Source organism: Adiantum capillus-veneris, chromosome 14 (genome assembly GCF_014529385.1).
Source record: "Adiantum capillus-veneris isolate H3 chromosome 14, ASM1452938v2, whole genome shotgun sequence".
Taxonomy (NCBI): domain Eukaryota; kingdom Viridiplantae; phylum Streptophyta; class Polypodiopsida; order Polypodiales; family Pteridaceae; genus Adiantum; species Adiantum capillus-veneris.
In genome coordinates, this window is record NC_140944.1 from 151,762,111 (window position 1) to 151,785,421 (window position 23,311).

Here is a 23,311-nt window from a genome sequence, read left to right on the forward strand (position 1 = left end):
GTGTCTAACCTCACTCCTATCTTATTGCAGACATAACGAGAACCACGAATATAATTGTCAATCCATGGGACGAAGCTGACTCAACTAGTGCATAGAGGCTACAAGAGGTTGTCAATCTCTTGGAAAACAACTCACATCTAACTCAGGCTACACTCAAATGACAGAAATCGCCAAAAGCTAATAGCTCATCAATAAACAAATCACATCCGTTACAGCATCAAACGACATCCAAATGTTATGAAACTTCTAGGGCATGTTTATAAGACCTAAGCACACATGCTTATGGTCTCAAATCTCACTTTAGGTCAAGTGAAAAAATTACGGTTATTAACGGTAGTGAGTTTTTGACCTAGTTGTTTTCGACCCAGAATGCATCTAAATGTGTAGCAATGGTGCCCCAATACCCCACCTATACTTAGTTTATGATTTTCAAGATTAAATTCCTACTTATGATGAAATTAGGCCGTGGGTCGGTGACGCCAAAAGCTACGGATTATTATGAAATGCTTACGTCAATGCGTAGAGCTATTACCTGCGGTTGCAACACAACAAACGACACTACAATGTGACAACCGAGAAGGGAGTAGGAAGCGCGATAAGGAGAGAAGTGAGCGTCGTTAGCTCACACTGTGTTTCTATTATCCAAAACTTATAAAATATTTACAAAAATTGGCTTTTATACCTTAGCCAAGGTTTTTGTGGTCAAAACTGATAATCTGGGAGCTCTAACTAAAGACGGATTGATACAATCTAGAAGCTTGTAGCCCCGGCTCATCAATTACACTATTTATCTAAAAAGTAGGGGTTACAACATTCCCGATTCATCAAAATAATAAGTGTTTTTACAATAAGAGCTCCGAAAAATGTTATCTGAGTTAGCTTGTTGCTAACAGCGGATAGTAGCCAAGCCATCCTAAAATATCAAGATAGATGCTATTGGTAATATACAGCTCTAAGTTTTGATGGGCTATTAGATGAGGTACCAAAGTTCCTCCTCATTTGGTTCTAGCTTTTGACAAGTACCCAAGTGAGAAACTTCTAGCATTGTGAGTTGAAGGTCTATTGGTATGTAGCAAACAATACCTAGACCTCTGTAAATCTTCGGAATGATTACTACCTTCCTCGGCCTCAAAGCATATTTTCATAAGAGGTAGAATCTCTCACCTTGAAACTATGTACATGGCTGCATAATAACAAATTCAAACCTATTAACATTATACATAACCCAAGTAAGAGGCAAAATTAACAAAAAATGATATGATGTACCTGAGAGTCATCTAGAGAATGAATAAAATGTTTTACAACACTCTTATCTTCAATTTTGAAGTTACAAATGTCCTTTTTATTAGGAGAGATCCTAGTCTCCGATGACCAGAAGGCATAGACTATATTCCTTGCTATAGAATTTACATGGGTCCCACGATGAAGTGATCTTTGATAGGCAAACAATGGTAACACTTCATCCTCATCTTTCATGTGTAGTCGAGAAGTTGCTAGTGCAATGTTCCTACAATGATGAACACCTAATAGTATTGCAATTTTAGATTGATTCCCTACTGAGCCACCTGTACTATTTAAAACCATGCTCAAATAGGTTTTCTTGGTGAAAAGTTCGTTCATAGAAGGAGGGACCTTGAGGTGTGTAAGTGTATTATGGATGCCAAACACAAGACCGAATTCAACATCGGTGACCTGGAGCTTTGAAAATGTATTATGTTGGAGTAGTTCTTGGAAGATCTCCTTTTGCTCGCTAGCCAAAAGACCTCGTGTTTGGTTGCGCCAACATTGGCCACTACTCAGCAAATATTCTTCCTTGACCTGCATGTTGAAACTCTCCCAATGATGTTGGAAACCCTTTCCTTGCTTCTTTGTTGACGCTTCTTTGCATCCCAATAAGTTCTCATGTAAGCAAGGTTTGCAAGAGATGAAGTGGATGGAATGCTCATGGTTGGAGTAGTATCCATTTCGTGTTCAGTTGTTGGCTTGTAGGCATTAAGAGACGGGAAGCTCTCTAAAATTGATATCTACATTGGCGTGTGCAAAACTGCGTGCAGCTTGCACCCACAGAGAGAGAGAGAGAGAGAGAGAGAGAGAGAGAGAGAGAGAGAGAGAGAGAGAGAGAGAGAGAGAGAGAGAGAGAGAGAGAGAGAGAGAGAGAGAGAGACTACTATGGCTATGGTTTTGGCTCCTCAGACCAGGGCTAGTGCTGTCAAGACAAGGAGCACAATGTTTTTGTTGTAGATTTCCATTGGCATACTATGCGTGGGTGCAAGAGCCATGCAGAGAGAGAGAGAGAGAGAGAGAGAGAGAGAGAGAGAGAGAGAGAGAGAGAGAGAGAGAGAGAGAGAGAGAGAGAGAGAGAGAGAGAGAGAGAGAGAGAGAGAGAGAGAGAGAGGAGAGGTATGGTTTTTGCCTGCTTTTGCAGTACCCTGCCCGTCCCCCTCCAAAAGAGCACCCCATATCTCAATCACTCCTCATAATCAATCACATAAGTCTGTGCATGACCTTTATCTACTACAAGCCTAGCCTTGTACCTGCTCACATTGCGTCAGCATTGTGTTTTATTTTGTAAACCCATTTACATCCAATCTCATTTTTACCTTTTGGTAACAACACCAATTCCATGTTCCATTTGCATCAAGTGCAGCTATATCTTCATCCATATCTTTCAGAAATTTTTCATATTTGACAGCATCATCAAAACATGGGGGTTTTACCTCCTCTGTAATGTTTTCCATATATGCACAATGATGAGCCACATAATTGTCATAAGTCAATCTTTGCACATGATTATTTCTCTTTCTGACCTGCATGGTCTAGGATCACTTCGAGGTGCCTTGTTCCCTGCTTGCATCCTTCCTAAACCTGGATCCTTCACAAAGGGTATGTCAAACTCTTCATCTAAACTCTTCTCAGAACCACTACTATCACCATCATCATAACCAACACTCAAATGTGGCAACATAGGGGCATCATTGACTTTTTACTTCCCTTTTATTTGAAGAGTTAGCAGGAATCACTCTTTCACGTAACCTACCACTCCATGGATTCTCACCATGACCCTTGTGGCCCACTCAAGACTTATAACTGTGCACTTGTATTTTTTGCAGCCACATTCTCTCTTACATCAGCCTCCAAATCATATTTTACATCAATATACCAACTTGACATTTCATAAAAAACAACATCTTTTCTCATCCTCACTTCACGTGTGACAGGATTGTAACACTTGGTACCCTTTTTGCTCACTGGAATAGCCAATGAACATGCATTTTTCTTCTTTCGGATCAAGCTTAGTTCTTAGCTCATCTAGAACATTCATATAAGCAATACATAAGAATTTAAAATCTGATACATCCCATTTTTCACCATTGAACTTCTCTTCAGGTGTCATATCATGTAATGTATCAGTAGGGGTCCTATTCATAATGTACACACATGTTAGAATAGCCTCAGCAATAGAATGAGACATGTTCTTCTCATTCATCAATGCTCTATCAACTTCTTCAATGTGCATGTTCTTTCGCTCAGCAATATCATTTTGCTACGGAGTATACCTTCATGAAAACTATCTTTGAATTCCATAATTTTTTACAAACCATTGAATTCATTGGAGAAGTGTTCTCCCCCTCCATCTGACCTCATGCACTTTACATGTTTTTTGATCTATTTTTCAACCATAACTTTGAAATTCTGAAAGTGCATGAACACTTCACTTTTTTGCTTCATGAAATAGACCCATACTTTCTTTGTATGGTCATCAATGAAACTCACATAGCATCTACATCCACCCATAGATGTAGTTTTTGCCGGACCCAATGCATTTGTATGCACGAAATCCAATGCATTCCTGCTTACATGCTTATCATGAGGAAAGGATGCTTTTGCGTGCTTTCCAAATTGACAAGCTTCACAATTTTTTTTGCATTTCATTAACTTTAAATGTTGGTGAACTTGTAACCATCTCTTTAGTTTGCATCATCTTTAGTCTCTAAAAATTTACATGAACAATACATTTGTGCCAAATATCTATATCAAGAACAACACCTACATCTCATACAAACATGGTAGCATTCACCTCATGCACATTTACATCCAAAATAAACATTTTGCCCACTTTCTTTCCTTTGTGCAACCAGCCTTCTATTCTTCTCATGGTCTTTGACAAAGAGGCCATTGGAGTTAAACTTGACCTGCAAACCCTGCTGGCAAACTATTTTCCCAGTAGAGACCACATTTTTTGTAATGTTGGGTACATGCAGTACATCAGTCAGGTACTTCACTTTACCATGTTTCATAGACAATGGCACATTTCTTGTATGCATAATGAAATGTGCAGTATCATCCCTAGTTTCTACATAACCAGGACTTTGTAAAGTCTACATTTCCTTGAACCATTCACCATGACTAGTCATGTGATTCAATGCACTAGAGTCCACATACCAGACATTATCACTCGATTTTGTCACATTTGTAGACATAGTATTCAGCATGTGCTACACCACAAATAGCCTCTCATGCTCACTTCCATTCTTGCTACTGGTTGCATAATTATTTTGTTGTTGTTGACGGATGGGTCAACAACACGACATAACTCAACAAAGCCTTATTCTATGAGAGTTATGGAATGCTGCAGATTATGGTCATAAACATCATTTGTAATCAATAAGAGTCTAGCTGCAGAAGTCGGGGTGCAATGGCACTTCCAGATTGTAAATACAAAGCCATTGACCCCTCAAACTCTATTTTTGGTTAACCTAAGGTGACCTTAGTATATAAGGTACCTAGGTCATTTTTGTAAACACAACTTTTATCATTATGATACTTTTAGCACTGCCATCTACTATGTGTGACAGAGGGAGAGAGAGAGAGAGCGTGAGCTTCATCCTGGTGCTACTCACCGCTCGTTCATCGCATTGTGGATCCGACTACACCATTGCGCTAGCCTCAGCAAGAGCTATGTGACAATTCTAAACATTTCTCACGGAACGAAGCATATGCTCTTACGTATCTACGAGCTATTTGCGATTGTAAGTATATCAAACGATGTCCATTTTCTGCGTGCAAGTAGTCATTATAATTGTAGCGACATAAGATACACATAGATACTCACAGATTTCAGTTTCAAACACTTTCAAATTTTGTCTTTGTCTTTATACACGATTTCTGCGGATGGGTTTAGAGCTAGGGTTTTGAGTGTAGAGACTTAGAAATAGCTATATCCTAGTGAGGGGATGGTGTTCCTTAAGTTTCGTATGATTCTAGTATGGTTTCGTGAGTTTCCTTTCGTTTGTGTGTATGTGAGCTAGGTGGTGTAGTTGAGAGTAGTTAGACTCTAGGTTGTGGTTTAGTTGGCCTTTCAGAGTGGTCTCAGCTTGACAAGCTAACAAGATTTCCTCCATGTGCCTATCATGTAATCTGTATGTGTAGGATGGTCTCAGCTTGACAAGCTAACAAGATTTCCTCCATGTGCCTATCGTGTCATCTGTGTCCTCAATTGACATTATGTTGATCTAAGTTGTGCTACATGCGCTTTGTGGGTGGTGTGATTCATTCCCGCAACATTGGCGCTGTTGCCGTGGATACAAGGACTTAGGTAGGTATTCCTACTAACACTCGTGTGATTGTTTCTTGCTTTAGTTTCGGCTAAAGAAAGCATTTTTCTTAAGTGGATCCGGAAGAGGTTATTCCAATGTCAAGTGGATAGCCAGGAAGTGTGTGTCTTGCCGAGGGTCTGCGACTAGGTAGATTTAGTTAGGATATGTAGATTAGAGTAGTTGTTGTGGTGGTTGAGTGGTTTGTGAGGTGATAAAAGTGTTTGCTAGTCCGTGTGTGGAATTGAAGAGCTTTCTACTCATAGATGCAAAACTCCATATGATTTGTAGGAGTAGCTTTAGGTAAGTGATCTGATTCTGATATAGAGCTATTCATCACTGATTTATTTGCTAAAGTGCTTGGTTGCATTCAAAATCACTAAAATGTGTGCTTTTGAGGAAAAAATTCAATAAAAAGAGTTTTGTTGACATTTTTGCATGACTGATTGATGCTGAGCATATAAAAGGGCATGTGCAAGGGTTCTGTGCTGAAAAACTGTAATTTTGTAAACTTAGACTTTATCCGCATATGAAGTCTCAAGGCCCATCTAGAGATCAAATTTCAAAAATTTGACTATGCCAAAGTGTTCAGAAGGGGGGTTTTACCCTTAGTATACATTGAAACTTGAGTTTTGACCAACTCTTGATACCCAAAAGACAAAAGACGGAGTGTCTGAAGCGGAAAAAGAGAAACTTGAGATTCTAAGCATATTTCTGCATGAAAATTGATAGAAGTGCTTGAAAACCAATGCTAGAGGCTTGGGGATGACTGTGAATGATTTCTATCCAAAAATTCTTAGCAAACATTATACGCGTATGATGTCTCAAGGATGATTTTGGCATCAATTTTTAACTTTTGACATTAATTATACCCATCTTCTGCATGTTGTGTTGAGCACATACACCAAATCTCATATTATTTGGACATATAGATTGAGAGTTAAGGGGATTTTACTCTTTCAGAGGCCTTCCTTGTAAAATTGATGATTTTGTGCAATTTTGACATCCAAAATTTGTTGTGAGCACATATTCTTGATCTACACACTAAGGGGCACCTATGGTAGAAACATAACTAAAATCTGAGCAAAAAGACTTTATACACGTATAAAGTCTCAAGGATGATCAGAGGTCAAAAGTTACATCTGAGTGCACCCTTGTGATCTACAGCATTTAGGAAGCATATAGGCCAAATTTCATCAAATTTGGATCACTTTTGGGCTTGCAAAGACCATAAGACACATCTAGGCAAGTGAATGCTTGTATTGGCCATAACTTGCTCAAAAAGTGTCAAAATTCAATTTTGAAACTTGTTATGAGTTGCCAGTGTAGTGAGGAACCTCTAAAGTAAAACTCTATTCATTCTGACCAGTTAGACTTCATACGCGCATGAAGTCTAAAGGGCACTTTAGAGACCAAAATTGAGATCTGAGCTTACGAGGGTGTTAAGCACCACAAGACAAGCTCACACACCAAATTTTGTGAAAATAATTTTGTGAAAATTTGAGCACAAAGACTTGTATGAAGTCTCAAGGTCAGATCTAATAGTCAAATTGCACTTTTTGACCGCATAGGAGGGTTGGAAATGATGTGTTAAGATTGCTCGCAAAATTTCATCTCATTTGGACACATACTTTTGCATTTAAAGAGACTTTACAGATACAAGTCTGAAAAGGTGGAAAAGAAGTGATTTTGAGTAATTTTGACATCCAAAATTTGTTGTAATCACATACTCTTGCTGTATGAATCAAGGAGTACCTTGGGTAGAAATCTAAGTGAATTCTAAGCCAGTAGACTTTATATGTGTATAAAGTCTCATAGGCCATATTTGGGTCATAACAGACATTTGAGTATACCTCAGTGTCCTAGAGCATAAAAGAAGTCCCTAGCCAAAATTTCATAGAATATGGAGCTCATTTGGGCTTGCAAAGAGCAAAGATAGAAAATTGAAGATTCAGCCCTACATTGGTCTTAAATTGCTAAAAAATTGTCCAAATTGAATTCTAAAACTTGTTGAGAGTTGCTTGAGTGATAAGGAATCAATGGAACAAAAGTCACCTCATTTTGCCACAAAAGACTTTATACGCGTATAATGTCTCAAGTGTCAAAATAAAGGTCAAATTTATAAACTGAGCATACCAGTGGGTAGAGAACATCAAGGAGAGCTCACATACCAAATTTTGTCAAATTTTGAGCACATAGACTTTATACACGTATGATGTCTCAAGTGCCAAAGTAGAAGTCAAACGTTACATCTAAGCTCATAGAATTGTTTGCCAGCATAAAGAAGCCTAATGACCAAGTTTCAACAAATTTGGGTCACAATTGCTCAAGAGACAAGAAAAAATCCTTGATCTTGAAACTGTTTTGAGTGCTGTTTCAAGTGCAATTCACCAAAACTGCTCTAACTTTTGATAGACAACTCCAAATTGAGTCAGGTATAGCTAGGAAGAAAGCTTGTGAGTTTTAGAGCTGAATTTTTCCAAGTTTCCTAAATCCAAACTTTTAGGGTACCCAGATCTAGTTTCTAGAGACCAAAAGAGTCACAAATTCTTGATTTTTAGAGACCTGATCAAGGGCCAAAGGTACTTATTAAGGACTATCTTGAGAGTATTGAGTGAACTTTATGAAAGCTAAGATCAACAGGATGGAAAGCCAATCTACCAATCCTTTTGTAGATATGACCAGAGGTATGGCAAGCCATGCTAGAAGTACTAAAATGCCAATCTATCCACATTTTGACACAAACCCACACAATGCACTAGAAAGACGTGGATATTTGGTCAATGAAGGACCACAGATATATCCACCAAACATGAGAATTCCTACAAGAATTCCAAAAAGGGAGCTACCTGGATTCCCTTCTAAAGCGATAAGAAGAGACAAAGTGATCACAGAGATGGCAGGCATGCCTCCTCAAGTGAATCTGCCTAATGGACCATGGCTATACCCAAATGTAGCCATAGAGCATGACTTTTATAGAGGTGGAATTCCGGTCACAACAAGACCATATGTACCATCACCACCCCCTATAAACTACTCCTATCCAAATCAGAGCAGAACCTTGAGAAGATGTGATAGTAAGAGTGAGAGTGAGACATCTTCTCAGAGGAGTGATTCACCAAGAATCCAACCCACAATAAAGGCAAAGATATATAGTGAGCAAATGAAGCTTATAGAAGGATTAGCTCAGAGACTTGCTCCTATAGTTAGATCTAATCTCCAAGAACCTCTATGGTGCAAGATTGAGAGAAAATGGACAAACCATACAAGAGAAGACTACTACGGCATGGAAAATGCTAAGGAGAGGTATGCACAACTTATTCATGTAGCACCTACTCCACCTAGATACACTATGGGGAATGCGCCAGGACCAGTAGGAGTTGCAAGACCACAGCTTGTCTTTGGACAACAACCTCCACTGCCAGGTGCTAGAATGCCTATAGACATGAGATACACGCCGATGATGGAAGTATCTAACAAACATGCACTAGTACCAGCTACAATGTGTTATAACAATCAAAGCGGGTACTGCCCTTCGAAGTGACAGAAGATGAGAGAAACACACGGAGTGGTGAGGCGTGTACATCCTCCACCTCTTGTGTTTTGACCTGAAGAAAGAAGATACGAGATGAACGAAAGGACATTGCGGTTCATTGCTAATAGAGGCTTAGCTAGGTTAGAGCCTGTTATTCTTTTCAAGGAAAACCTACCAAAAGCAACCCTCTAATTTGTTGGGATTCCCAAAATACCCCTCAAATTTCAAAAAATCCCAAAATACCCTTGTATCTATTTTGGCTAGATTGTTCAAGCTTTTTTGATCTATATTTCTCTTTTACAATTGAGACTCATTTTTGAGTGCTTCGCATGTAATTTGTCACAAATTACCTTGCAAAAAAAAGTAATTATGTCTAAAAATAAAGAAGCAATTCATCTCCAAAGCCTACATAACCAACTCAAATTAACTCATTTTCTAGTTTTAGCATCTTCTAGTGATAGACAATTAGACTTCTTATGAAAAGCTACATTTTTTTAATCTTTGAAGAATATTTAATATGAAAACCAAGGGTATTTTGGGAATTTTGGAAAATTTGAAGGGCGTTTTAAGAATTTATGACAAAATATTGGGGGTATTTTTGGAATTTTCATAAATTACAGGGGTATTTAGGTAATTTTCCCTATTTTCATGGAGTCTTTGTTGGAGAAATATATGCTAACAACTTAGCAGTTAGTGGCATCCGCGACATCTCCAAGGGTCAACGACCACGAGCTCAGAGAGAGAGAGAGAGAGAGAGAGAGAGAGAGAGAGAGAGGACCTAGACAGCCGATGGAGTGTTGCAGGCAACTTACAAGGCCATGTTGTGGCGTGGAGTGTTGCAGGCAACTTACAAGGCCATGTTGTGGCGTGAAGGCAGTGACAACGGCATGAGCGGGCAACATCGTGAATATGCAATGCAACCTCCCTATAGTCTTGTGTTGTGATGTAACGCAGGCCATGTTTTTTTGGCTGCGGATCAACAATATTGGAAACAACACTCCATTTTGTGCAGCTTAAATAAAGGACATACTTTTTCATCCATCCTACTTGCAAAGAGAATCAAGTAACAAAAACTGCAGGGTGGTGTATGCATTAGTAAAAACTTGTTGTGGGTTTTAAACGGGCATTAAATAATAGTAGTAGACAGAACTTGATAAATTGAATACCTAATTTACTTTATAGCTATTGGAAGGAAAACGTGTATTACCTCTTCATGCGTCCACCATACGAACAAGAACGAGCATCAGCCCTTCAGTCACCAGCTTCTCCTCGATAAACAACAAATAGTTGAAAGTAAGCACACGGATTAAAGAAGGGCTATAGACTTTGGAACCACATTCTCCGGTTTTGCTTATGCCAAGCCCTCCCAGCCAGACGACGTCTTTAAGTGCTTTTCACACACGTTGGGGAGACTACAGAAGCTACGCATCTGAAAAAAAGGGGATTTGGAGCTCCCCCATCGTCCGACTGCGCGTGGACAATGAGGGGGCTCCAGCCCCCCTATTTTTTCTTTTTTTCTTTTTTGCTTACGTTGGAGTTTTGTGTATAAATTAATGGAAAGACTCATTGACTCATCAATGGAACCACTCTTTAGTGGGGAAGTAGGTAGGTTGTGCTATACTCACTCTCTCTCTCACCAAGGTGGACACAATAGGTGCACGACCAAGTTGGAGACAATAGGTGCAAAAGAGATGGGCCGTAAGTAGATGGAGAATGGAGACAAATTGACCATTTTTAATTGTGAAAATGAGCAAAGATGGCCGGCAATAGCTAGATATTTTTGAGAAAAAAGGGAGCTAGAGCCTCCCCATCATCCGCATCCGCGCGGACGATCGGGGGGCTTCGACCTTTATTTTTACAATCATGAAAATGGAAAAAAAATTCACATTGGGAATTTTTTTTGAAAAAAAAAAGGAGGGTTAAAGCCCCCCCCCCCCCTGTCGTCTGCGCACATACGGACGATGGGGGAGGCTCCAACCCCCATTTTTCTTAAATCTTAAAAATGGACTTTTAAAATAAAAAGGAGGGTTGGAGTCCCCCCCATCATCCGAGTGCAAGCGGATGATGAGGGGGCTCCCACCCCCTTTTTTTCAAAAATATCTAACCATTTTTAATTATTTTTACCCATTTTTTCGTTTTGAGCTTGCCATACTTCCACACCTCTCTCTCTCTCTCTCTCTCTCTCTCTCTCTCTCTCTCTCTCCAAGTTGGACACAATAGGTGCACGACCAAGTTGGAGACAGTAGGTGCAAAGGACATGGGCTGTGAGTAGATGGAGAATGGAGACAAATTGACCATTTTTAATTGTGAAAATGAGCAAAGATGGCTGACAATAGCTATATTTTTGAGAAAAAAGGGAGCTAGAGCCTCCCCATCATCTGCGTCTGTGCGGGCGATCGGGGGGCTTTAACCCCTATTTTTATAATCGTGAAAATGGGAAAAAAAAATCACATTGGGAATTTTTTTTGAAAAAAAAGGGAGGGTTTAAGAAAAAGGGAGGCTCCAGCCCCCCTTTTTCTTAAATCCTAAAAATGGACAATTTGTTTTTTTTTAAAGGAGGATTGGAGCCCCCCGATCATCTGAGTACAAGTGGATGATGAACGGGCTCCAACCCCCTTTTTTTTCAAAAATATTTGACCATTTTTTATTATTTTTACCCATTTTTTCCTTTTGAGTTCGCCATACTTCCACCTCTCTCTCTCTCTCTCTCTCTCTCTCTCTCTCTCTCTCTCTCTCAGCAAGTTGAACACAATAGGTGCACGACCAAGTTGGAGACAATAGGTGCAAAGGAGATGGGCGATGAGTAGATGGAGAATGGAGACAAATTGACCATTTTTAATTGTGAAAATGAGCAAAGATGGCCGACAATAGCTAGATATTTTTGAGAAAAAAGGGAGCTAAAGCCTTCCCATTATTTGCGACCGTGCAGACGATCATGGGGCTTTAACCCCTGTTTTTACAATCGTGAAAATGGGAAAACAATTCACCTCGGATTGAAGTCCCCTCCCCCATCGTCCGTGTGCACGCGGATGATGGGGGAGGCTCCAACCCCCCTTTTTCTTAAATCCTAAAAATGTACAATTTTTTTTAAAAAAAGGAGGGTTTGAGTCCCCCCATCATCCGAGTGCAAGCGGATGATGAGGGGGCTCCAACCCCCTTTTTTTCAAGAATATTTGACCATTTTTAATTATTTTCACCCATTTTTTCCTTTTGAGTTCGCCATACTTCCACCTCTCTCTCTCTCTCTCCAAGTTGGACACAATAGGTGCACGACCAAGTTGGAGACAATAGGTGCAAAGGAGATGGGCGGTGAGTAGATGGAGAATGGAGACAAATTGACCATTTTTAATTGTGAAAATGAGCAAAGATGGCCGACAATAGCTAGATATTTTTGAGAAAAAAGGGAGCTAGAGCCTTCCCATTATCCGCGTCCGCACGGACGATCGAGGGGCTTTAACCCCTATTTTTACAATCGTGAAAATGAAAAAAAAAATTCACATCGGGAATTTTTTTTGGAAAAAAAAAGAGGGTTGAAGTTCCCTCCCCCATCGTCCGCGCGCATGCGGACAATGGGGGAGGCTCCAATCCCCATCGTCCGCGCGCACGCGGACGATGGGGGAGCCCCAACCCCCCTTTTTCTTAAATCCTAAAAATGGACTTTTTTTTATAAAAAAAAGGAGGGTTTGAGTCCCCCCATCATCCTAGTGCAAGCGGATGATGAGGGGGCTCCAACCCCCTATTTTTCAAAAATATTTGACCATTTTTAATTATTTTTACCCATTTTTCCTTTTGAGTTTGCCATACTTCCACCTCTCTCTCTCTCTCTCTCACCAAGTTGGACACAATAGGTGCACGACCACGTTGGAGACAATAGGTGCAAAGGTGATGGGCGGTGAGTAGATGGAGAATGGAGACAAATTGACCATTTTTAATTGTGAGAATGGGCAAAAATGGCTGACAATAGCTATATATTTTTGAGAAAAAAGGGAAATAGAGCCTCCCCATCATCCGCGTCCGCGCGGACAATCTGGGGGCTTCAACCCCTATTTTTACAATCGTGAAAATGGAAAAAAATGGGATTTTTGTTTTGAAAAAAAACGGAGGGTTGAATTCCCCCCCCCATCGTCTACGCCCCCGCGGACGATACGATCGGGGAGGCTCCAGCCCCCCTTTTTCTTAAATCCTAAAAATGGACTATTTGTTTTTTTTTTTTTATAGGAGAATTGGAGGCCCCCCATCATCCGCGTGCAAGCAGATGATGAGGGAGCTCCAACTCCCTTTTTTCAAAAATATTTGACCATTTTTAATTATTTTTACCCGTTCTTTCCTTTTGAGTTCGTCATACTTCCACCTCTCTCTCTCTCTCTCTCTCTCTCTCTCTCTCTCTCTCTCTCTATCACTATCACTCTCTCTCTCTCTCTCTCTCTCTCTCTCTCTCTCTCTCTCTCTCTCTCTCTCACCGCGTTGGACACAGTAGGTGCACGACCAAGTTGGAGACAATAGGTGCAAAGGAGATGAGCGGTGAGTAGATGGAGAGAGTAGACAAATTGACCATTTTCAATTGTGAAAATGAGAAAAAATGGCCGACAATAGCTAGATATTTTTTAGAGAAAAGGGAGCTAGAGCCTCCAGATCATCCGCGTCCATGCGGACGATCAGGGGGCTTCAACCCCTATTTTTACAATCGTGAAAATGGAAAAAACAAATCACATTGGGATTTTTTATTGAAAAAAAAGTAGGGTTGAAGTCCCCCTCCATCGTCTGCGCACGCACAAACGATCGGGGAGGCTCCAGTCCCCCTTTTTCTTAAATCCTAAAAATGGAAAAAAAAAATTCATTTTAAAAGAGGGTTGGAGCCCCCCATCATCCGTGTCTAGCCCCCTTTTAAAAAAAAAAAGTTTGGCCATTTTGAATTATTTTTACCCAGTTTGTCCTTTTGAGTTGGTCATACTTCCACACCTCTCTCTCTCTCTCTCTCTCTCTCTCTCTTACTTTTTCTTATCTCAAGGGATCCCTCTTACAGTATCTTTATGAGACCACCACTCATAGCCTAACTCTTCCTACCTATTTCAATTTAGCTTGACTTTTCCTACCTTTCAACCTTTATTAGGGATAATAACTTTTTTTTTAGAGATGTGAGATGTCCTCTCTATAAAATGGTAGATGTCCTGGATATCATTTTTAACTCTCTCCATTCCACATGTAGATAGAGTTGACTAGAAATTTGTTATTTTGCTTTTGGTAACTTGCTACCACTTACTACAGATGGTTTGAAGTAGTTCCTTGCGGCTTGTACTCAAACTTTTCAAAATAACCTTTTGATTATGGACTACAAAGGATGGTGGCTGTAGGATTACACATACTAAGTTGAGGAATGTTCTATAAGAGGCTTACCTTCTGTGATTGAGTTTTGGGGCTGATTACCTTCTCAAACCCTCTTATTGATCCTTTTCTGCTTTCTATCATAATAGTGTGGTTATTGACTTAATTCCTATGAATCGTTTGCATCATTGGCTTATAGTTGCAATTGTTCTTGACCTTCTAGTGTTATTTTAGAGACTTATCTTATTCCAGCTAGCAAGTTTTATCTCTATGGTTCATAGTGCTACTTCTATTTTGTGGAAGGTTGTCTGGCTTCCCTTTTCTTTAGTTGACAACTACTATGGTAAACTCTAGCCTACTCTTTACTCCTATTTATGAGTACCCAATGGTACATCTGGTGGGTTCTTAAGGATTGCTAATATCCTTGGTTGACCTACAATATTGGGTTAAGTAGGCTAGATAAGAAATCTTTCTTGAATCTTTGTATTAAGGTAACCCACGACTGGTAAAAACTATTGAACCTTGTTCTTTCTTGAAATTATGGGTTGCCAATCCTTGACCTAGTTTGCCTAACTAACTTATAGTTTCTCCTAACCTAAAAACTAAACTGGTTGTGGCTTCTTTAGGATTATTGAACTCTAAGTGATAAATCTTAATGAAACTTTGTAAATTAGCTTGTTTTGCCATCTCTCAAAGGTAGGAATTAGCCTAAAAAGTTTCATAAACATTGTTGATCTGTACTTTGAGTTGAGTTACACTTTTTTGGATGCACCGTAATTATCATGTACCTTTAGCCGTCTGTCATGGGACATCCAAAACACTTGTGAGAGGTTGGTGACACTTGCTTTCCTACATCATAATGGCCAATTCTAATTGAAGATTGTGTGTTGATGGTTGCACGTATCAATCTCACTTATTTATGTATGGAATTTGGAGATGGATTATACAAAGCTCTTTCTTTTTTCTTCCTTGCTATTGGATTTTTATTTTAGGTCGTACTCACAATTATGAGTTGAGAGACTTAATATTAACTCGAAAAGAATAAAATTTCCTCAAACACTACATGTGCCTTGAGGGGCTAGGATTCCATCAGAGGCTTGTACACAAAAAAGGATACTCTCACCCTCTTGAGAATTCTAAGCAGCTCAATGCAGACCTCCATTCATCACCCTTGTCAGTTGTCCCTCTTGCTCCTACGCCATGCATGAGCTCAGTGTTCTACTGCACAGTATTGTCAAAATGAGTTACATCTAGTTTACCCTCAAAAACTTGAGGGTTCCTAGCCTTCCAAACTTGGTTCAAGTAACAATACCTGATAATTCACGTGCACACTAAAACAGCCTGGTTTTGGATGCCTCGTCCTCCCAAGATTAGGTCATCCGTATAGAAGATGATCTCCAAGTCCTTCTCAACCATTTGCAAATCCTAGCGGCTAGCCCTCGCGAAGTAGGGCACTGGTTGAATAGATGCAGGGCGTCTTCACAGGCTACCCTGCATCCATAGCAACTTTCAGAGTCGATCCCTCTATAGCGTGCATCTTAATCCCAATAGGCAAGGCTCCCCATGACACTTTCTAGATGAATATCTTTATGTATTCGGGTCCTTTAATCTCCCACATAGTACTAACACTCCTCTGCCAGCGTTCTTCTGACCAATTTTTCTTCCATATTTTTTTGAGTGGGACAAACCAATCCGTCTTGGAGAGAAGGAACACCTTGTCTTTTGGCCAATGCTAGGCTCTCCAATCCAATTTTGCTTCATTTTGGTAGGTAGAGATAAGGATGATAGCACTTCCAAGAGTCGACTTATCATAAGCCTTTCATACAACCCCAACTTATATTGCACCACCATGAGATCCACATCCTTCCAACAAAATCTTATGTCATCCCAAAGATGCGAGAGTTCAGAAATTCCTTTTCTGTTAACTAACCATGCAACTTCCCTCCAAAAGGGGTTCAAGGAGTCCCTTCCAAGGTTGGAGAGCCAGGGGGACTGATTGCGGGAGGAATCCTTGAAATATCTGAATTTCTCCCCCCATTCCAGGGTTGAAGCTATTGGATTTTCTAATCAATTCCTCTCTATTTTCAAACTATTTAGTTGACTTTTGGTGTTCAATTTTGGGATTCTTCTATTGTACTCATTGGAGCACTTATGAAAGATAATGAATATATGCAAGATTTTATGTTCAATAAAATATTCTTGCCCTAACATTTCTAGTCTGCCAGTTATATTTTGTTTTCAAATAGTTAGTTTCTTTCTGTTCACTTTTGGGTGCTGCTTCCCATTTAGCAAGTGTAGTTACTTAAATAATGTCAATATACTATAGTCAAGAGGTAAGTTTGTGAACCTTGAAGTGTTATCTTTTACATGAATAACTTATATTTCCACCAAGTTTCCAACTATTTCAATGTTCAAGTAGACATAGAGGCTAATGGTGTTAGACACACTTGAAGCAGTTTGCCTATGTCATTAACACCCACTAGCAAGTTGAGGTTAGCCCTTTATGGGTTCTCTCAAGAGGGACATGTGTTTCTCTATGGTGGGATAATTGCATAGAGTATTTCTCTAATGTGAATACTTTAGAGATTCATTCTATGCATTTTCCTACTTGGAGATGAGTGTGGGTGAGCTAGCAAGAGAGAGAGAGAGAGAGAGAGAGAGAGAGAGAGAGAAATAGCACAAAATATTAGGTGGCATAAGAGAGAAAAATCTAGCAAATTTTATTTTGTGTGTTTCATTTCAAGTAGAGATTATGGATTGTGTCCATTTGTGCTAAGTCCTTTGAAAGAAATAGCCAAATAAGGTTGTGGTAGGGGATTTCATGCCACATTGAATTTTTTTCCATAAATGTTTCCATGCCATTGAGCATGTTCAAATCCAATTTCATTGGGATAGAGGAAAAAATCTCGCAAAACACTACTATGATTACAAAATCACGAGAATAAAAGCTCGCAAAAATTAAATCCCCATATCAGTTCAGGTAGTTACGAGAGTGCAAGCTCAAAAGAAAGCTGATAAGAACCCAGAGACAGAGAAAACAGAAATTGACGCGAGTCTAGAGATGGGTGAACCAAAGAGGACACACCAAGTCAACAAACCAAGAGCAAACGGAACAGCTGGAAAGCTAGAGAGGCTAGTATGAAAGAACATAGGGAACGAGATCAAAAATCCCTAGTTGAGAAGCTTACCCAAGATGAAGAGAAGATAAGACAACATGAGGAAAGGGTTGCATCTTCTCTTGCAAAGGCATCTTAACCTCCAATAGAACCATCAACGGAAAGTGAGACAAGAAGTGCTAGCTCAGGAGGATCAGTGTTGGTCGAGAAGGTTAATGAGCATTTAGACGACCTCCTAAAAGACTATGAAACACGGCTCAAAAACAACCAAAGCCAAGAACAAAGATGGATGACATATCCATATGTGGAACTAGAAAAGGATAGGCTTGAAATGACCACAAGTTGGAAAACTTGAGGGTGTGATCCCAGTCCCACCTACACTAGTAATCCCACCAAACCAGGAACGAAAAGAGATAGATTCCAGTTATGAGCACGTACCAAAGTTCAAGGACTCCACATTAGAGCCAAGAATAGTGTTGAATACCACGGATAACTCTTCCAAGGGATTTCACATAGACATACCGAAGAGTTGTAAAGACATAGATGGTCTCAAAGAATTGTGGAAAGAAGTCAGAGAGGCCAATGAAGCGAGTGATCAAAGTAAACGAGTAAACCAAACGATTGATGGAAGAGGAGTGTCTCTTCCACCAATACAGGAAATTGACATTGGATCTCAAATGAACCTAGAAGTGGAATTGTATTGGGGAGACAAAGGATCTGTACAGTCTATGGACAGTCAACCCCATTCGCTAAGAACACTACCATCCTATACGGGAGAGCATGAGGCCAAGTCAGATGTTATTGCAGTCGCATCACAGAGACTGTCTCCTAACAAGGTCATCAATTCAAAAGGGCTGATAGACATTCTGTCGACACCAGTCACGTGTGCGATAACGTTAGCTGAGTTGCTCAAAATACGACCAAACATGTGGGCTACCGTGGGAAAATGCCTAGAGAAATTTGGTGTTAAGAAACCAATGAGTCAAATCGAGGAAGGGATCAGAGAGCTTGAAATGCCTCAGCTAAACACTAGTCTAGTGCTTTTAAACAAGGTAGGCGAGTATTATGAGGGAGAAAATGGGAGCACCACTCTTCCTATGGAATTCCAAGGTGTGAAAACCATGGCAATCCTTGACAATGGAGCCGGTATTCCCATTGCAACAAAAGAGGTTTGGAAAAAATGGGAAAACCAACAGCGAGGGCTACAAGAATGAAATTGCAACTTGCAGACGGACACATGGAAAGGCCCATCGGACTACTAGAAAAAGCAGTTGTTACTTCTTGTGGAATTGAATATGCACAAACCTTTGCTATTGTTGACTTTGGCAAGAAGAACAACTATGACATCATTCTAGGAAGACCATTCATGCGACAACTTAAAATGGTCCAAGATTGGGGATATGACCATATCTACCTGAGACATATGGAAACCACAACAAGGGTAAATTTGAAGGACCATACTTACAGGGATGTGACAAGAACACCTATGGAAGAGTTTGATTCCGCTACTGTAGCAGGATCAAAACTTCCAGCATGGTTGGGAAAGCCTAAACAACTGTGGATATGTGGAGCTTCACAATTTGGAAGCTTAACACGAGAGGAAGGCATCCTAGAAAGGGCAATTGAAGATGAGGATTATATCCCAGAACCGTTCCTTAGGAAGAATTAGATCCACATGGATGGGAACACATCTTTGCTACTCTAGATGTGTGTGTTATTCAAGGAAGTCCAACAACGAAGTTTTGTGACGAAGATGGCTTTGATGTCATTCCTTACTTTGCAGTGAGTGTGATCTAGAAGAACAAAGAGGTAGAAGAAGATGAGTTCTATGACTCTGTAGAAAACTTCGAGCTTCAAGAAGATGCCGACATGGGGAATCTCAACAACCAAGAAGGTGACATAAACAAAACTTTAACAAATGCATGATTTTATGATTTTCCAGATCAAAAACCCAGGAACCGATGTCATCGCTACAAAAATAGAGTGCATCAGAAGTGGATTCCAAAATCTTTGGTGGAAACGCAACCGCAGAAAGCACCCTCATACGTGGCTCCTATTGATGACAAAAGACTCAGCCAAAAAGAACACAACCATGTCAGCGAGCTAACAATGCTCTAATCAAGTGGATCACAAAGTCATCCCAAAAACAACAACCCAAGAGCAAACAGTCAGTAACTTTCCATAACCAGCCAAACCACAAAGGGAAAGTGCTAGAATACAACCTTGTGGAGGATAGCAGTGATAGTGATGATTCTTATGACATTCCTTACCAGAAACTCAGGTCATCACTATCACTAGGAACTTCAGTAACAACCAAGGACGGCCAAAAGAAAAGAACAATGAATCAGAACCAAAAGGTTAGACAAATTTGGATACCAAAGAGCCAAATTGGCCAAAAATAGGTATGGATCAAGAAAACAAAGATCTTTGATGAAAAATCACAAGATCCAGTACCATCAGAAAAACAATCGAAGCCTGCAAGAAAATCTAGGAAAAACATAAAGTCGCAAGCTTTCGCAACTCAGATTTGGGTTTTAAAGAAGTTGACACAAGCACAAAGAGGTCAGGGGTTCATTTGGATTCCAAAACAATTACATGGTCAACTCCCAAAGTATCAACTCCCAACGTGTGAATCCCCGTCCTTAACCAAGAGTACAAGACCTGAAGGAAAGACCGCTCAAGACTCACACACACAAAGACAAGGTGGATCCCAAAGACGTTTCTTCAAACACAAACGAAGCAGGGATAAGTATGGGTTATCAAACAAGAATCACCAACGAAACAACCAAAAATCACGAAGAAGTGGGTCCCAAAGGATACCAAAAACACTGCTGTTACTGCACTGTCACTTGAATTCTTTCAATTCCTCCTATAGTTACAGTATAGTTAGAAGAGAGCACTTCACTCAGTTCAAGCCAAAACCCACTCTGCGGAACAATGCCAAATACAACAACCAACAATAAGGTTAATTGGATTCCAAAGAAGCATCAAACAGATAAGTAAGCCTTCAAAAAAGTTCTACAACCTTCCATCAAGCAAACGGCACAGGAGCTTCAAGGAAAATCACATTTCTTCGAATAGGAAGCCTTGCCATCAAATGCCAATAATCAAATTGCTTATACCAACATCGTGTACAACATAAATATTTTCCATGCATTGACTGTGTATGCATAATAGGGCTACATTACAAGGTCTGCATAGGCACAAATTTTGATTGCCCAAGCACAACACATACCCTTGGTGATACCCTGTCATCAAGGAGGACTCCAAATAGGAGGGAGGGAGACATTCTAAATGCACACCTAATATATGAATATTAGAGGGCAATGTTTTGTGAGTTATATTGAATTTTTGCGTTTGATTGTGATGATTTTTTGACAAAATCTAGAGAATATGCCCTCATAGGAGAGTTACAAGAGGAGTACGGGGACAAAAGCCATATATGAGACCCTAAGGACATTATATAGTGTACATAACGTTTCAAATTCTATTAGAATGAGTTTGCTTTTTGAGTTGAGTTGATTTTTTGTTTTATATAGCCGTTTTTGAGATTTTCTTGAGAAAAACAGAAAAAAAATCCATAATCCAGATGAAGAAAAGATTGAAGAGATGTTGAGCAGTAAAAAGCAAAGGAAGCTCAAGAAGATGATGACACTTCACGAAGCATGTCTCAAAAGCCATATGCACAAGGCTAGAAGTAAGAGGTCAGAAAGAATGTTGATCAACCTTTGACAACAACATGAGGTCAAAAATGATGGTCATAAAAATCCGGGATGGACTACAAGGACAAAGGAAGTTGGAGATGCAACTAAACAAAAGCACCTGTCAAGTGTAAAGTTACCTATCAGCCACTTCATGCGACTACAAGGCCATATATAGGAAGTAGATCTTTATACTGTAAATCTTCTATCTTGTATGTGACTTAATGAAGCCTAACAAACAAAAGGGACTAACAGTACTGACAAGAACAGAAGGTGCCAGAGATGCCCATCAATCATTCTTGAGACTAAAATCCAAAAAGTTAGCTTGTATACCAAATACAAGCCCAAATCAAGCCAAACTTTGCCAGGAGGCTATGCATAGAGAGTACAAGCTAAGGGTTTATAAATTTTTATTAAAAAAACCCCTAGCTAGCCAAAGCTACAAGTTTTTCAAACCTGAAGCAATGATAGCCATCTATATACCATCTACATACCATGTACATCATGTATATGAATTTTGGGAACAAATGGACGCTGATAGCTCATAGATGGTCGTCTATCACGAATGATGTCAGATAAATCCCTTTTAAAGCAAGGTACTAACTTGGGGAACTAACTGGGGTTTTTCGAGCTAAAATTAAGTCATGTATCAAGTAGAAGCAGTATAATGATTTACAAAACACACAAAAGCTAAAAATGGTAAATACGGATTTGGTCACCTTGATGCAGGAACAAGGAAGTCACCAATGAAGAAAAGCAGACACAAATGGTAGACAATACCAACCTTCACAGGATTACATATCTTGTCCTTGATGAGGTGGATTCAATGTTGAACATGGGTTTGGACCCTCAAATCACAAAAACTATCTCCCAGATTCGGCCTGACAGACAGACTTTACATTGAAGTGCAACTTGGCCTAAAGAAGTTGAAGGTTTAGCCAGACAATTTCTACAGAATCCTCACAAAGTTGTCATTGGCTTACAAGATGATGTGAAAGCCAATCACTCAATTCTACAGATTGTAGAATTTATGTTTGAGAATCACAAATACTCAGAATTGAGAGATTTGCTGGAGCAAGTGATGGATGGAGCTTTCTCTATCCATGATAATAAGAGTCAAGCTGAACTAGATTGTGTTCTTTCTGAATTTAGATCTAGCAATAGACCTATGATGACAGAAATAGATGCTTCATTTGAGCATGGTATGAAGGACATGAAGTTCATCATCAATTATGATTTTCCAAAATCATGTAAACACTATGTACATTGGATTGGATGAACATGACGAGCTCATGCAAAGGCTATAGCCTATACTTTCTTCACGACAGCAAAATGACAACCGAGATCGCATCAACATTGGCAACCAGGTCATGTCAGGGATGACATGATCACGGAGTGGGGGAGTGTTGATGGCTAGGTCAACAACACGGCATAACTCAACAAAGCCTTATTCTCTAAGAGTTATGGAATGTTGGGGATTATGGTCATAAACATCATTTGTAATAAGTAAGTAGTCTAGCTGCAAAAGCGGGGGGCAATGGCACTTCCAGATTGTAAATACAAAGCCATTTGACCCCTCAAACTCTATTTTTGGTTAACCTAAGGTGACCTTAGTATATAAGGTACCTAGGTCATTTTTGTACACACAACTTTTATCATAATGATAGTTTTACCGATGCCATCTAGTGTGTGAGAGAGGAAGAGAGAGAGTGTGAGCTTCATCCTAGTGCTACTCCCCACTCGTTCATCGCATTGTGCATCCGACTGCACCATTGTGCTAGCCTCAGAAAGAGCTACGCGAAAATGCCAAGCATTTCTCACGGAACGAAGTATATGCGCTCGCCTATCTACGAGCTATTTGCGGTTGTAAGTATATCAAACAATGTCCGTTTTTTGCGTGCAAGTAGTCATTAGAATCAAATGTACATAAGCTACACATAGGTACTCATAGATTTCAGTTTCCGAAACTTTCAGATTTTGGCTCTGTCTTTATACACAATTTCTACAGATGGGTCTAGAGCTAGGGTTTTGAGTGTAAAGTCT